At 50.1% G+C, this 17490-nt stretch overlaps 1 protein-coding gene across 1 annotated transcript in view; it reads right to left on the bottom strand.

Annotated features, from left to right (window-relative positions):
* Positions 1 to 17490, bottom strand: part of LOC123770981 (conserved oligomeric Golgi complex subunit 4) — a 333387-nt gene that overhangs the window by 119796 nt on the left and 196101 nt on the right. The gene's annotated exons all lie outside the window — the stretch shown is intronic.

The raw sequence follows: 17490 nt of genomic DNA, 5'->3' as shown, positions 1-17490 counted from the left end.
AATTCCTTAACTGTAGCCTCTGTTTAACGCAACAGTAAAATGTGTACTTGGATGAAAAAACGATTCTTCGCGGCAGGGGATTGTATTCCAGGGACCTGCCTGAAATGCTACGCGTACTAGTGGCTGGACAAGAATGTAACAACTCTTGTATATATCTAAAAAAAAAAAAAAAAAAAAAAATTTGCCGGCGGAGATACACCACAGAAAAGCAAAGCACAGCCCCCAGACAGAACCCCCAGGGAAACGGTCAAAACAGACCAAAAACCAAGGGACAAGGTGTGGGAGCAAGCATAACTGACAGGGACACTGAGCCCAAACCCAAGGGCCCAGACCCAAAACAGACAAAACGGAAAACCCGGTGTAAAATCAACACTCAAATGGTCCCAGAGGAACAGGAAATGGGCAGAAAACACCAGAAAAGCAAAGAAACAAAACATTAGAATAAAACCCCTGAAAAAGGTGAAAAACTAACTTAAGACGCTCGCTTGCACACCCAGGTGCATGTAAACAAACCGTGACGCCGCCCTGGTGGCCACGCCGGGAAACCGGCAGAAGAAAATGGCCACCAGAACAGAGGGCTGTAACCAACGCAAAAGATACGAAAACACACCAGCATAAGTGGGAAGCAAGCAGACTGGATGAGCAAAAAACTCTGTCCAGAAGCAGAAAAACCCAGGCAGGGGCAAACCGCCCCAGAACTGCAAGCAGGTATCCCCCACTGCCCCGGGAACCCGCAATAGAGGCCCTGGGGCAGAGCTGTCCACCAAGCCCTTCGCCCTTAACCCTCAAACCGCTAGGGGCCCAAATGGAATTCACACCCACAGGCGCAACAAAAAAAAAATCCAAAAATTCTTTCGTCTTATAGAAGTGTTCATTTTTGTTCCCTGATCACGGAAAAAATAACAAAAAAATCGTAGGTGGCATATTTAAGACGCAATAGGGTAGGGAAGTGTGGCAAAAAAGGGGCGTTGGCAGAGCCTTCGCCAGACGAGGTCTACTCCGCCCGAGCTGTCAGACGGCAGTTGCCACAAATATATTATTACCTAATTATTTCAATGTCTCTGATTGATTTTTTCTTAGTTTTTTTGCAGTAATATTATTCCATACAGTGAATTGTGGTATATTTATATTATAAAATGTGTGAACCATCGCTGTACTCAAAATTATGGCGTGCATATTAGTGATTCAATTATTATGTTCATAAAACAATAAACAAATAGTTTTGCTGTTGTTACACTATATACACAGGTTATATATAAGTATTTGCATGTTTTGTACACCATAACGAACTACTAAGTTGGTCTTGTGAGTCAAAAAGCAACGAGGAGTGAAACACCAAACACCAGCGAGCCACTCACTGCCACTCCCTCCCTCAACACCACCTCACTCACCCTCATTCACCTCCCCACAATACTCTTTTGTATTTATTCACTATACACAGACGTTATATATACGTATTTACATGTTTTGTTCACCATAACTGTACATCTAAGCTTGTATGGTGAGTGAAGGCCATAAGACGTAGCTACTCACACAGTCAGCTGATCGGCGGCCGCCCTCAAGGCCAGACGCACTAATATTTGTCATCCAACAATATTGTTTGTGGTGTTATTACGCTATATACACACATTATATATAAGTATCTACCTGTTTTATTCACTATACCTGAACAAATAAGCTGGTATGGTGCCCAAAGACCATAGTGGCCATCAGTAAACACCATGCCAAGTCGTGCAGACGACGCTCCTCCCTCACCAAAATGGCGGCTCCCAACCTACTCCTCTCGCTGTTATCTCACACTATACACACGTTATATATAAGTATCTACATTTGTGTTCACCATGGCGAACCACTAAGCTGGTATGGTGAGTGCAGTCAATAAATGGTGGCCACACACAGTCAGAAGACGACGCCACAACCCTCCCTCCCACAGTCTTACTCCTCCCACCATGGAGCACAGCGCTAAATATCACCACAATCTTGCTATTATCAGAATCCTGGTCAGTTTTATCACAGTCAGGGGGCTTCAGTAATACTATCACTGCTAAATAATAGCAGTATCATTTATATTATGGTATTTGTAGGCGATGCTGTGGTCACAAGCTGAACAGCGGTGCTGTGAGCTCGTGCTGCGTGCACCAGCCTTGGTGGCTTGCTCAATACTGACGCTGTAACACCCAAGAACGTTGGCCTGGATTTTTTTTCTAGGTGGCATCTGCCAACTATCGGCCGTGGCTGTACTATAGCTGCCCCTATCCCAGGCGGGGCGTTTAAATTATAGCGCTAGACACGAAATCATATATAAATGATGTGCGCGGTTTCGGTTTTGTCACTGATATCATTTATATATGATATGCGCGGTTTGAGGATTAAAGAAAAGGAAGAGTCCATGGGAAAGGCAGAAAGAAAGGGGCGCTGGTAAGACCCAGAAGCCTTGGCAGGAGGAACAAGCTCGAAAACCTCCGTCCCCAACCCTAACGGGGCAGCTCCTGAAAACCGCCCGAGTCTCAGTCCCATCTAAACCCTGCCCTGATCCCGAAACCCGCAGACCCTGTCACGCAGAGGCAGTAACACAGGGCGCTTAGGGAAGGAAGCCCCTAAGCACATGCAGCCCCGGCACTGATGAGGTACTCCTGGTCACCGCACAACACAACACATGGCAGTGAACGCCACGCAAGGCAAACGCCACCTAGGAAACTGAGGCCAGAGAAGCATCTATTCCGGTTAACATTAGCTTACGAACACTTCGGGTTCTCCTTTTCCTGAACATGCCCGCCTTCTTCTTCAAGAACTTGGCCCATGCTGTGGCATTGATCTCATTAGTTCCTTTGACAGGTTTGTCAATTCTAACTCTAGTACTCTTTCGAACCTGTCTGCCTTTAGAGGGGCCCTTATCCCCGTTCTTGACAGTTTGTTTTCTAAAAATCACCACCTTCCTCGTTGCTTCCAGCTTGCCCTTGCCTCCCTGAAATCTAACAACTCTATTCTTATCCTTCCTTCCGACAAAGGCAATTCGGTGGTTGTCCTTGACCGTGAGGACTACCTCCGAAAAGCAGATGTCTTGCTCTCTGACTCTCGCACTTATGCTCCTCTGACTTCTAACCCTTTGGATCGCCTCAAAACTTCCTTTAACCGCAAACTAAGACAGCTCTCTAGACTTTGTCCTGACTTTGATCTCATTACACGTTTCCGTGTCATCTGCCCTTCTCTTCCTTATTTCTATGGTCTTCCTAAGACTCATAAACCTGGTGTTCCTCTTCGTCCTATCATTTCTTCACGGGGCTCTGTCAGCTATCCTCTTGCCTCCTGGCTCGCTAAAACCCTGACTCCTTACCTTGGCACTTTTTCCCCTGCCCACCTTCGTCATTCTCAGGACTTCATAGAAAGACTGCGCCTGCAACCCTCTTGTAAGATGCTTAGTCTTGATGTCGACTCTCTGTTTACTAATGTTCCGCTCAATGACGTTCTCTCTTTCCTTAGACAGAAGGCGACTGAGGGCCTTCTTCCTCTCCCGCTTCCCACTGACGTTTTCCTTAAACTCATTAGACTCTGTGTTGACTCTAACTCTTTCTCTTTCAACGGTAAATATTACACTCAAACTTTCGGTGTCGCTATGGGTTCCCCTCTCTCCCCTTTTCTTGCTAATTTCTACATGGAATACTTCGAAACTGTTCTTCTTCCTTCTATTGATACTTGTCCCTCTCTCTGGCTTCGCTATGTTGATGACATTTTTGCTTTATGGCCTCATGACCTTAGTCTTTTCCAGCCTTTCCTCTCCTCTCTTAACAATCTGGCTCCTATCCATTTCAAAGTTGAGTGGGAATCTAATTCTCTCCTTCCTTTTCTTGACGTTCACGTTGACAGCTCTGTGTCCGGGTTCTCTTTCTCTGTCTACTGCAAACCCATGCACAGTGGCATGTACATTCACTTCTTTTCCTACCATCCTCCTTCTGTTAAGAAAAGTGTCCTCGTCTCTCTCTTCCTCCACGCTCTACGCATCAACGACCCTCAGTTTCTTGATTCTGAAATTGCCCTTATCTACAAATCATTCTCTCGCCTTGGTTACCCTTTGCATTTCATCAACTGTGCCTACTCTCAAGCTAAACGAAATTTCTTTCATCCTAAACCTGCTTCCAACACTAGTAGCACTGTACTATGCCTTCCCTTCATATCTGAACTCAAAACTTTTACCAATACCTTTCGTCCTCTTGACATTAAGCTCGCCTTTCGTCAAACTAACACACTTCGTAGCAATCTAGTTCACACTGCTCCTCCTGCTTCTAATCCTGCTGGTGTCTACTCTATTTCCTGTTCGTCTTGTCCTCTCCAATATTTTGGCGAAACTGGCTGTACACTGAATGACAGACTTAAAGAACACAAGTGAAGTGTTAAGTCTGCAGTCACTAACAATGCTCTCTTCTGCCATGTGAGGGATTCTAATCATCCCATTGATTGGTCTTCCTCCAAAATAATCTTTCCTGCCTCTACTCTACACAGATGCCATCTTGTTGAATCGGCTCTCATACACAATGTACCCAACATGAACGTGAGTCCTGGCTTTGTTGCTGTGGACTCTTTCCTTTCACAGTATATACTCAAATGCTCTAATCTTTCTAACAACCGTGACTTTACATAAGCTTACCCTTTCCATTTACCTTTCTTTTTCTTTCCTTTCTTTCTCTTTTCTCTCTTTTTTCTGTTCATTGTCTTCTCCTACGTTCCCTCGTTTTCCTCTTCTCATTATTTTCTCCTTCTCTTTCGGTGGTTATAATAGGAACTGCCTCGTATGGGCCAATAGACCCTCTGCAGTTCCTACTACTAGCCCCTCTACTACACCTTACTTTGCTCCTCATCTCCCATGCCTATTTATTGCCTGTCTCTACTTCCTCATCACAATCGACTTGAGAATGGCCCAGGACGGACCGAAATGTCGTAGTCCCTTCACATTCTAGTGTGTTGTCTGGTCATCATACTTTAGCCACGTTATTGTGACTCATCACCTGCATTAGCTTACGAACTGATGCCAGGCAGCCGGCGCGGTAGGTCCGGGGCTCCCCCCTCGGGGCTGGGAGGGCTGCGCAGACAATCAGCGCGGCAGTAAAGTGTGATGTTTGCTTGTTTCCTTGGGATTGTAGGGCATTTCTACCTCTCTGTTCGGTTTTTTGTTTTAGTTTTTACCATGTGGGGTTTGTTTTGTAATGCCTACCTTTCTGGGTGCCTAACCCCGGTTGATGGCAGATAAGAAAAACCCCAACCACAAGGGGGTTTTCCAGGGCCATTGCTCCCTGAAACCTCTCTGAAGGGGCCAGGTTCTGGCGCTGGTCCCTGATAGGTCTGAACTCCATAGCTAATGTCCCGGTCTAATATAACATACATTAGCCCAATAAGCTCCAGGGAGCCGTAGGGGCTCCCCCTCAGAAAAATCAACTTATAGAAGTGCTCATTTGTGTTCCCTGATCACAGGAAAAAACAAGCCTTAAGTATAGTTAAATGCCATTTTCTGGGCGAGACCCAGAGGCTCCCTGAAGCTATCCAGGCTGATATGCTAATGTCAGACTTTGGCATCAGTCATGTGCATGGAGTTCTGTGGGCCTACCGAGGACCACGAGCCTGAACCTGGCCCCCCTCAGAAGAAGCACGAGGAGCAATGGCTTATAGAAACCCCTGTGCGGTTGGAAGCATTCTATGTCTGCCATCGACACGGTCAGGCACACAGAAAGGTAGGCACCTTAAAACAAACCCCTATTCTGGTGAAAACTGCTACAAAAAGCCAAACTAGTGGACAGAACTCGTCAAACATTCACACCTCAGTTCTGAAGCTCGACCTGAAAGCACGCAAAAATCCAGCGTTGAATGTAATGAAACGCCATTTTCTGGGTGAGCCCCGGAGGCTCCCTGGAGCTTATCGGGCTAATGTATGTTATGTTAGACCGGGACATTAGCTAAGAAGTTCAGACCTACCAGGGACCAGCGCCAGAACCTGGCCCCTTCAGAGAGGTTTCAGGGAGCAATGGCCCTGGAAAACCCCATATGGTTGGGGGTTTTCCTTATCTGCCATCGACCGGGGTTAGGCACCCAGAAAGGTAGGCGTAACAAAACAAACCCCACATGGTAAGAAACTACAACAAAAACCGAACAGAGAGGTAGAAAACTCCCTACAATCCCAAGGAAACAAGCAAACAAGCAAACATCACACTTTACTGCCGCGCCGATCGTCCGCGCAGCCCTCCCCACCCCGGGAGGGGGAGGGGGGAGCCCCGGACCTACCGCGCCGGCTGCCAAGCTCCAGTTCGGAAGCTAAGCTTCAACCAACGCGAAAAAACCGCCGACCGGTGGGAGGGAGGGTTTCCAGGGAGCCTCCGGGGCTCACCCAGAAAATGGCGTTTCATTACATTCAACGCTGGTTTTCTGTGGGGAGCCCCTATGGCTCCCTGGAGCTTCATACCCAAAGAGAAGGAAAAGAAAGGGCTAACCCGGGAGGCGGCCGCCACAAACTTTGCAACGCAAAGCCAAGACAACCGGTCGCAAACCTGCGACCCAAGGCAACAAGAACGCCCAAGAACAGACGCACATATGGATGGGCGGCCAAAAACCTGTGCGACCTACAAATCCCTGCGCCCGAAACGAGCCCGAGACGTCACCAACACAGCAGCAAATGCTGCAAACGTCTGAACAGCACGGGCGCAAAGACAGACCGCAGGAAGAAGGAAAACACTGCGGACGACCTGGGAGACCCGAGCCCTGAAAACAGGGAACGAAGGAACCGGATCAACCACAGTGCATCCCCAGGCACGGTACACCGGCAACAGCAAAAAGCACAACCGGACAACACAGGACGCACCCCCCGGCCAAACCAAACAAGTACCAATACCCCAAGAACCCCTCCGGAAAGCAGCCGTCTCGACCGTCGCCAGGACAGAGAAAGGCTGCACACCAATAAAGCAACCACCAGTACCAAAGAGGAGGAAACTGAAACCGAAGGGGCTACCACAAACTGAGGGGAAGATAAGAAGGCACCCTGAACAAGGACCAGGATGGCTCAGGCGACTCATGAGCAGGCCGGAGGGGAAACAAAACGCGAGAAAACGTAATAAACGTCATACTGTCTCCAAGACGAAGCTCGCAGGTGGGACACCGTCAACAAAGCCACCAGAACACCATAGAGATGGTGATACCTGCGTCAAAATACCAGACGCGAAGAGCCAAAGAGAAGGCCGAACCAGTCACGGACAGGACCGATTCGGCCTGCTGAAAGAGGCGAAGCCTCAGGAAAAACGCCCCGGGTACGGACACCTATCAAGCAGCGTCTGAAAAGAAGGCCGGGCCGGCCACCATGGAACCTTAAGGACTGTTCTCGTGGGAATGGGCTGCAACCGAGCCAGAACCCGAAACAACAGCTGGACCGGGAGAAGAGGTACAGGTACCCCCCACCTCGACCAGGCCTGCTGAAAGCCTCCACCGTGAAGTCCTCGCAGGTGGGAAGGGCGCCACAAAACGGGCGACGCCTAGACCACGCCGACCCGAAGACGTCCATGGCCAGGAGTCCATAAGCCCAACAGAGCCAACAAAACGAATCGGCGACGACTGGCCAACCCACGAAGAGGAATGAACCGAGACAGCTGTCCACCAGGACGCAGGACACACCCCGGACACGAACCACACGGTTAACCAAACCCCCTGTGGTTCCGGCAAGAACCACCAGAGAACAGTCCAAACAGAGCTGAATGGTAGAGTACCTAGTGACCCAAACCCTCCGAAGCGCAAACCAGACAGCCATGAACACCTGAACCGGGCTGTGAGCCCGACGGACAGACAGACTCCATCAACCTCGGCCGACCTGGTGAGCACTGGTCACAAAGCCCCAGCCGAGAGACGACCCGTCCGTGAACACATCGAGCGAAGGCTCGGGGAGGTGCCAAGGCACGGAACCCCGAAAACCCCAAAGAGGAAGCTGGTGATGCAGCACCAACACTAGATCCCCAGAGGAACCCAAGGAATGCAAGAGGCGGAAGGGGAGTCTCCGTAGGAACCAACCGACGCCGTAGCCAAACCCGACTCCGCGGGCAGACAAGCACGCCGAAGTGCAAACTCCCGCACAACCGCCCAAGCAACCGCTGAGCAACCCGGGACCTCCTCCTGAACAGCCAAAGGCGGGACCACAGCCGCAGTAACACTTCTGGAGGGAAGACAATGAGGGGCCCAAGCGCCTGAAACAAGGCCCAGGTTTGAACCCGGGACGGAAACAGAAGGAAAAAAATCCAGATCACCAGGAAACCAAACCCAGCGATCTGGAAAGAACCATCCCCTGGCGAGCAGACAAGCGGACTGACTGGGAGCCCACTCCAGCCAGTCGTCGAGGTAGGCCAGACACCGAATCTCAGACGCAGACAGGGCACTAAGATCCGGTAAAGATGCAAAGAGTATGCAAAGTGCCCTTTACAAAATAGGGAAGGCAATAAAAACAGCAAACCTGAAGCCCCACCACCAAAGCATTATAAGACAATCATATTAAGACATATGACATATGACAATCATTATATGACAATATGACAATCATAATCAAAGCATAATATGACAAAGAGTGCTGGGAAGACGGGACACCACGAGAGTAGCTCTCATCCTGTAACTACACTTAGGGAAGTACACATAGGTAATTACCAACCATGCTAGCCCCAGAAAAACTGGAGAGGAACGTGCCAAGAAGTGACCTGGAGGTCCAGGTCCACCATCTATGCACCCGGCCCTAACAGAATCCGAACAGGAGACAACAGTCCTCCGAGGAGGGCAGAGGATCCAGGGCGCAGGCTGAAGTAGTCCAGAAGAACTGCAGACCGGAAAAGCTCATGACTGCAAAGAGCAGACGGGAAAAGCTCATGACTGCAAAGAGCAGACGGGAAGCCCAGAAGGATGGGGCGGATCGACCACGCCCCACGCACCCACGAAGAGGAAATGACGAAGCGCAGGGGAAGAAGCCCACCCCGCCAGCTCTGAACCCCACCCAAGGGGGAGAAGCCGTCCTCCGACGCCAGCAGAGGCCGGAAGACAACCCAAAGCGCCCACCAACAGCGGGACCAAGCAAGAGGCAACAGAGCAAGCTGCTCCCCCAGCGCCCAGTCAACAGAGAAGGGAACAGAACCCCTTCTGAAAGAAAAAGTACACTACCGAAGTCATGAGGAGAGACTACGGGAATGAAACCACACTTCGCTGGAAGATGAAGTGAGGGGCGACCAGATCACCACATTCAAGATACCCAAGGGAATCGACAGGGCTGATAAGGACAGGCTATGTAACACAAGGGGCACACGCACTAGGGGACACAGGTGCAAACCAAGTACCCAAAAGAGCCACAGATAGAATTAATTTTTATTTTTTATTTTATTTTTTTATTTTTTTTTTTTATAGTGTCAGAATGGGAACGGGAAAGCACTAGGAAGTAATGTGGCGACTCCTCACACAAGTAACGAGACTGACCCCCATACAATGTCACATGTAGACATGACAGAGTCCAAGAGGCACAGGAACCGATACACCTGTTGATGGACGGTTGAGAGGCAGGACCAAGGAGCCAGAGCTCAACCCCCACAAGCACAACTAGGTGAAGACATATATTGTAAAAGCACAAGCCGCCGACTAGTGGCAGAGAGCACTACGCCGGCCAGGCAAAGAAGGCACAAAACTGCATCAAAAGGCCCACCTCGACAGCAAAACCACAAAGTCCCAGCACAACCACAACATGTGCCAAGACCCAAAAAGCTCAGCCTGCAAGCCAGGAAGACCCCGGAACCCCAAAAGGCAGAACCGGGGCACACGAGGAAACAAAGTCTCCTGAACCCACAAAAGGGGGCCCAAGAGGAAGAAACCTCCAGAACGAAACCAAGGAACCCAAAGGAACCCAGAATCGAACCAGGGGGAGCCCAAACCACCACATTTGCCGGCGGAGAACACCACTGAAAGGCAAAGCACAGACCCCAGCAGAACGCCCTGGGAAAACGGTCCCAACAGACCGAAAACCGAGGGGCAAGGTGTGGGAGCAAGCATACCAGCCAGGGGCACTGAGCCTAAACCCATAGGCTCAGACCCAAAATCAACACCCAAACGTTCCCAGAGGAACAGGCAACGGCAAGAAAACACCAGAAAAACAAAGAAACGACAACAGGAGAACAAAAACCCTGAAAATTTTTTGAAAACTCACCAGAGACGCTCGCTCGCACACCCAGACGCATGTAAACAAACCGCAACGCCGCCCTGGTGGCCACGCCGTGAAACCGGCAGACGAAAATGGCCGCCAGCAGGGGCTGTGACTGACGCTAAATACACAAAAACACGCCAGCAAATGTAGGAAGCTAGCAGACTGGAAGGGCGAAAAACGCCGCCCATCAGCAGAAAAACCCCTGAAGGGGCAAAACCGCCCCAGAACTGCTAGCAGGCAACCCCCACAGCCCCGGGAACCAACAACAGAGGCCCCGGGGCAGAGCCGTCCTCCAAGCCCTTAAAGAAAAGCAAGAGTCCATGGGAAAGGCAACAAGAAAGGTCCGCTGGTAAGACCCAGAAGCCTTGGCAGGAGGCACAGGCTCAAACCTCCGTCCCCAACCCGAACGGGGCAGCCCCCGAAAACCGCCCGAGTCTCTGCCGCAACTAAACCCCGCCCCGACCCCGAAACCCGCAGACGGTCCGGAGCTGGGAACATTGAGAGAAAGGGGCAAGCAGCACCTAACCAAACGGGGCAGCCACGGGGCATTCGAGTGGGAAACCAACCTAGCATGTTGCAGCAACCTAACCTAGCTTGCAACATGGATGCCGCCTGTACTCTGAACAGGAGTATAACATCAGGAGAGTACTGGAGAACAAACAGAGAATCACTCGCAAGACTCCGGGTCAAAGTGTCAGTGACCCAACAGGCAGCACCACGGAGGTAAAATTGGCGACTGTCACCCGGAGACAAGGGAACAGCAACCAACGATCCCGTACAAGACGGGTTGGAACCCGGAAGACACATTCAATGGTCCCCCGAGCCCAGACAGGGGTTTCCAGGGCCCGTAGGGTAACAACTACGGGAAGCCCAGGCAAGGTGTTGCTAACCGGTTAAGAAACCCAAACATAACAAGAGGGTAGATTATAGCACTGAAAACCCCTGAGACGTGTACAAGCATGGGGGCCTAGCAGAGGGCCGCCAAACACTACCAGTGGAACTATAACCACCTTAGGCAGATCCCCACCAGGCAAGAAAACTGAAAAACAAAAGAAAAACCCCGCAAAAGTACACCGTCTCCAGAGGCAACAGAAACCGGCCGCCGCTTAGGTGGCAGGCTGCGCAACACCTTGACGCCCTAACCAGCACAATACCAATCCCTACCCAGGGCCAAACAAGGGCCCCAAGCCCCAGCTGGCCCCAAGGGCGAGGCAAATGCCGAGCAGCAAGAACCTCAACGGGAATGGTTCCCGAACGCCCCAGGGAAGATAACCCTGTTACGCAAGGGCAGTACTCACAGGGCGCTTAGGGAAGGCAGCCACTAAGCACATGCAGCCCCGGCACTGATGAAGTACTCCTGGCCACCGCACACCACAACACACGGCAGTGAACGCCACACAAGGCAAACACCGCCTAGGAAACTGAGGCCAGAGAAGCGTCAATCCCGGTTGACATTAGCGAACGAACTGAAGCTTGGCAGCCGGCGCGGTAGGTCCGGGGCTCCCCCCTCCCCCTCCCGGGGTGGGGAGGGCTGCGCGGACGATCGGCGCGGCAGTAAAGTGTGATGTTTGCTTGTTTGCTTGTTTCCTTGGGATTGTAGGGAGTTTTCTACCTCTCTGTTCGGTTTTTGTTGTAGTTTCTTACCATGTGGGGTTTGTTTTGTTACGCCTACCTTTCTGGGTGCCTAACCCCGTTCGATGGCAGATAAGGAAAACCCCCAACCATATGGGGTTTTCCAGGGCCATTGCTCCCTGAAACCTCTCTGAAGGGGCCAGGTTCTGGCGCTGGTCCCTGGTAGGTCTGAACTCCTTAGCTAATGTTCCGGTCTAACATAACATACATTAGCCCGATAAGCTCCAGGGAGCCGTAGGGGCTCCCCACAGAAAAACGCCAACCGGGGGGAGGGAGGGTTGCCCGGGGGCATCTGGGTCTCAACTAGAAAATGGCGTTTCATTACACTCAACGCTGGTTTTCTGGGGGGAGCCCCTACGGCTCCCCAGAGCTAATTACCCAAAGATAGAAACCAGAGGGACTTACCCGGGAGGTGGTCGCTGCTCACTCCTCAACCTGAAGTCGAGACAACTGGATGCAACCGCCGACCCAAAGCAACCCAGGCCCAAGAACATTCATGAGGTAGCACGCAGCCAAGACCCTGTTTGACCGCCAAAAACCCTGCGCACGAATGTCAGCCCAGGACATGTTCCCAAAGACGGCAGCAGGAGCACCAAACTTACAAACGTCATGGGCACATGGATGGACCGCAGGTTGCCTAGACTTAACCCTGTGGACAACCTGGGAGACCCATATCCGCGAACAGGGAATAAAGAAAACCGGATCAACCCAAAGCACGTCCTCGGACGCAGAAGCTGTATCGCACAAGTAATGGAGGAGGGCCACAACCGGACACAAAACATGATGCACCCCTGGCCTGACCAACCAAGCATCAACAACCCAAGGACCCTTCCGGAAAGCAGCTGCCTCATTCTTCGCCAGAAAAGAAGGAGACGGCTGGAGACGAACAAACCAATCAACACGACCAAAAGAGTAGAAACCCCTGCACCGGAAGAGATCATGAAGCCCCCCAACCCGACCTCACCAAAATGTTGGCTCTCTTCCTGTTGGCCAATGCCAACAGGAAGAGAGCCTTCGAAAAGCAATCCTGAACCGAAGGGGCCACAACAAACCGAGAAGAGACATAGGAGAGCACACTGTCCAATGACCAGGATGGCTCAGGCCGTCCTGGTCATTGGACAGTGTGCAAGTCCTCAGCAACCTGCACAGCCGAAAGGGAAGGAACCTGCACACGGAGCTGCACGAAGCCAACATCCCCAGGGAAGGGCAGGGGCAAACAAGCACTAATTGAGGTGCTCAAGGTCGCCCCCCCCAGGAAAACCTGAACCACCATCAAAGCCTTGCGCTACTCAAGCGTGCGGGAATAACAGAAGGAATGCCAAAACTCCTAATCAAACACAGGACAGTCCGCCAGCCAGGACGACTCCGGAACCTTGTAATGGACCCAGAAGGGGGAACGACGTCCTAAACCTGAAAGAAGACGGATCCATAACAGAGGCATAATCCGGGTTGTGCAGGAGGTAGACCGTAAGGGCCGCCCACACCGCAGAAGGTTGGATATGGGAAGCCAAAAACTTCTGGAAAGACGGAACCGACTCACTCGGGGGAACACAGAACCAAACCCGGGGAGGGGCAGATACCAAATCCAACTCGTGCGCAGGGAGGGAAAAGAAAACCCCACTCCTTGTAACAGTAAACCCTACTCAGAGGGCAGAAAAACCCAGGTGGGGTCCAATGGAGCCCAAGACCCTCAAGTTTGCCCCTCCCCATCCCCAGTATCCTCCACCGCAGGACCCGGGGCAGAGTCATCTCCTAAAACACCGGCTACAAAAGAAAAGGCCGGCACAGCCGGAAGGAAGAGGGCCCAGAGGTCAGACTCAGAGGCTTCGGCAGGGAGATCAGACTTGAATGCCTCCGTCGCCACACTAGAAGGGGTATCCACCGAGACTGCTCGAGCCTCAAGACCATCTAAACCCTGCCCCGACTCCGAAACCCTCAGACGTTTCAGAGCCGGAAACAGGGGAAGGGGACCAGAACAAACAACAGCAGAGGAAGGACGAGGGGGCGCGACTGAACCAAGGCCGAAGCAACCATCACCCCCAAGTTCGGGTCCCTATAAGCAAAACAGGGCAGCCTTGGGGCATCCGGGTGAGCAACCAACCTAGCACGTTGCAACAACCTAAAGCGCACATGCAATGCCTGCGCCGCCTGTACCCACATAAGATCATCATTAGATTGGGTAAACTGGGTCACCAGCAAGCAACAAAACTTGCAGGATTTGGGGTCGAAAGTGTCACCGACCCAACAGACAGCAAGACGGAGGCCAAAACCGTGAGAGTCACCCTGAGACAAGGGGACAGAGCAACCCTCAAAATTCGCAGAGAGTGAGGGGGGACTTTGGGGTCACATCCATTGGACCCGCGCGCCCCCGGAAGGTTTCACAGGGTCCTGAGACGGAACTCACACTCGGGGAATCCCAGGCAGGGTACTGCTAACCGACGCCCAAAGCTACCAAGCAAATCCTCTAAAGTTGAACCCCCGGGATGTGTACACTCACAGGGACCTAGCAAGGGGTACCACCTGAGAAAAAACAGCACACAGGGCAGGTACAAGGGGGCAACGACCAAGGCAGACCCCCACCAGGCAACGTAACGAAAATAAAAATAGAACCATGCAAGAGGACAGTGTACCCTAGAGGAACAGAGCCGGCCGCTTTGAATGGTGAAAACAAGCTGCGCAATACCCTGAGCCCCTTACCAGTGCAAACTGCCTCTTACCCCGAGGTAAACAAGGGAGACAAAACACCCAAGCACCCAAAGGGCGGCCAAAAAACTGAGCAGTAAAACTGTCCAACAGAGGCAGGACTCAAGGAACTTGTGGAAGGTGGCCCCAAGAGCAGTACTTACAGGGTCCCTAGGGAAGGGAACCCTAAGCAAATGCAGCCCAAGTACTGTAGAATAACTTCTGGATCGAGCACCCCTGGAAGACAGCCACCACACACAAGGCACAGTGCTGGAACAATCACTGGAGGTTACCTTGAGGTTACCTTGAGGTGCTTCCGGGGCTTAGCGTCCCCGCGGCCCGGTCGTCGACCAGGCCTCCTGGTTGCTGGACTGATCAACCAGGCTGTTGGACGTGGCCGCTCGCAGCCTGACGTATGAGTCACAGAGCCAGAGCACACGAACACTGCCTCTAGCATCAGCCTCCTGAGGTGTGGATAGCCGGCACCGGGGTCTGGGGCTCCCCCTTCCTCCTCCCAGGGAAGGGGAAGCTGTGCAGACAACGGCGCAGCGACATGTGACGTCAAGCTCATTCATGTTTTAAAAGTTCTATCTACTAGTTCAGCGTTTTGTAGCAATTTTCACCAGAATGGGGGGTTTGTTTTGGGGGCTTACCTTTCTGGGTGTCTGACCCGGTCGAAGGCAGACATACAATGCTAGAATGCTTCCAACCACGCGGGGGTTTCTACAGGCCATTGCTCCTCATGCCTCTTCTGAGGGGGCCAGATTCTGGCTTGTGGTCCCCGGTAGGCCCACAGAACTCCATACACATGACTGATGTCAAAGTCTGACATTAGCATATCAGCCTGGATAGCTCCCAGAAAAGAAAATCGTAGGTAACATATTTTGGCCACAATGGGGCGAGGAAGTCGGACAAAAGTGAGGTGTTGACAGAGTAATCGTCAGAGGCGGTCAGCTCCGCCTGAGCTGTCAGGTGGGAGTTGCCACAAATATATTATTACCTAATTATTTTTTGTCTCTGATTTGTTCACTGTTTTTTTGCAGTAGTGTTATTCAATAGTGTGTAATGTGATATATTTATATAATAAAATGTGTGAACCATTGCTATACTCAAAAGTATTGTGAGCATATTAGTGATTCAATTATTATGTTCATAAAACAATAAACAAATAGATTGCAGTTATTATACTGCATACACAGGTTATATATAAGTTTCTGCATGTTTTGTTGACCATAACTGTACAACTAAGCTGGTATGGTGAGCTGAGACTGACAGAGGTTGCCACACATAGCAGATGTTCCCTCCCTCCCTCAATGGTTCAAGGCCAGACACACTAATATTCCTCCTCCAACTATACTGTTTGTGGAGTTATTACACTATATACACACATTATATATAAGTATCTACATGTTTTGTTCACCATAACTGTACAACTAAGCTGGTATGTTGCCCAGAGAGCATAGTGGCCACGCTTACACAGCATGACAAGTCATGCAGATGATGCCACCTCCCTCACCAAAATGGCTTCTCCCAACCTACTCCTTTTGCTGTTATTAAACTATATACACGTTATAGATAAGTATCTACATTTGTATTCATCATAGCGAACCACTAAGCTGGTATGGTGGGTGCAGACAGTAACAGGTGGCCACAAAATATTGGAGGAGTGACAGGTAAGCTTTTAACATGGATGAAAAATTTTCTGATAGAAAAATGAGAGCAGTAATCAGTAGTAATGTATCGTACTGGCGAAATGTCACAAGTGGAGTACCACAGGGTTCAGTTCTTGCACCGGTGATGTTCATTGTCTTCATAAATGATCTACCAGTTGGAATACAGAATTATATGAACATGTTTGCTGATGATGCTAAGATAATAGGAAGGATAAGAAACTTTGATGATTGTCATGCCCTTCAAGAAGATCTGGACAAAATAAGTATATGGAGCAACATTTGGCAAATGGAATTTAATATGAATAAATGCCACGTTATGAATGTGGCATAGGAGAACATAGACCCAAACAACCTATAAATTATGTTGAAAATCTTTAAAGATTTCTGATAAAGAAAGAGATATAGGGGTGGATCTAGATAGAAAACTATCACCTGAGGACCACAAAAAGAACGTTGTGCAAGGAGCCTATGCCATGCTTTTTAACTTCAGAATTGCTTTTAAATACATGGATGGCAAAATACTTAAGAAATTGTTCATGACAATTTCTTAGGCCAAAGCTAGAATATGCAGCGGTTGAATGGTGCCCATATCTTAAGAAGCACATCAACAAACTGAAAAAGGTGCAAAGACATGCTACTAAGTGGATCCCAGAACTGAAGGGCAAGTGCTATGAGGAGAGGTTAGAGGCATTAAATATGCCAAAACTAGAAGACAGAAGAAAAAGATGTGATATGATCACTACATACAAAATAGTAACAGGAATTGATAAAAGCAATAAGGAAGATTTCCTGAGACCTGGAACTTCAAGAACAAGAGGTCATGGATTTAAACTAAATAAACAAAGATGCCGAAGAAATATAAGAAAATTCACTTTCGCAAACAGAGTGGTAGACAGTTGGAACAAGTTAAGTGAGAAGGTGGTGGAGGCCAAAACCGTTGGTAGTTTCAAAGCGTTATATGACAGAGTGATGGGTAGACAGGACACCACGAGCATAGCTCTCATCCTGTAACTACACTCAGGTAATTACACAGATTCGACAGAGGACGCTATCACCCTCCCCTCCCTCGACATTACTCCTCCTACAATACTATGCACAGTGCAAATTATCACAACAATCCTGCTATTATCAGAATTCTAGTCATTTTTATCACAAGGGTCTTCTGTAATACTATCATTGCTAAATAATACCAGTTACATTTATATTTTTTAAGAGATGCTGTGGTCACAAGGTGAACAGCAGTGCTGTTAGCTCATACTGCGTGTGCCAGCCTTATTGGCTCACTCAGTACTGAGGCTCTCACACCCGAGCATG

This window comes from Procambarus clarkii, chromosome 65 (assembly GCF_040958095.1).
Source record: "Procambarus clarkii isolate CNS0578487 chromosome 65, FALCON_Pclarkii_2.0, whole genome shotgun sequence".
Classification (NCBI taxonomy): Eukaryota; Metazoa; Arthropoda; class Malacostraca; order Decapoda; family Cambaridae; genus Procambarus; species Procambarus clarkii.
This window is presented reverse-complemented; position numbering and strand designations above follow the sequence as displayed.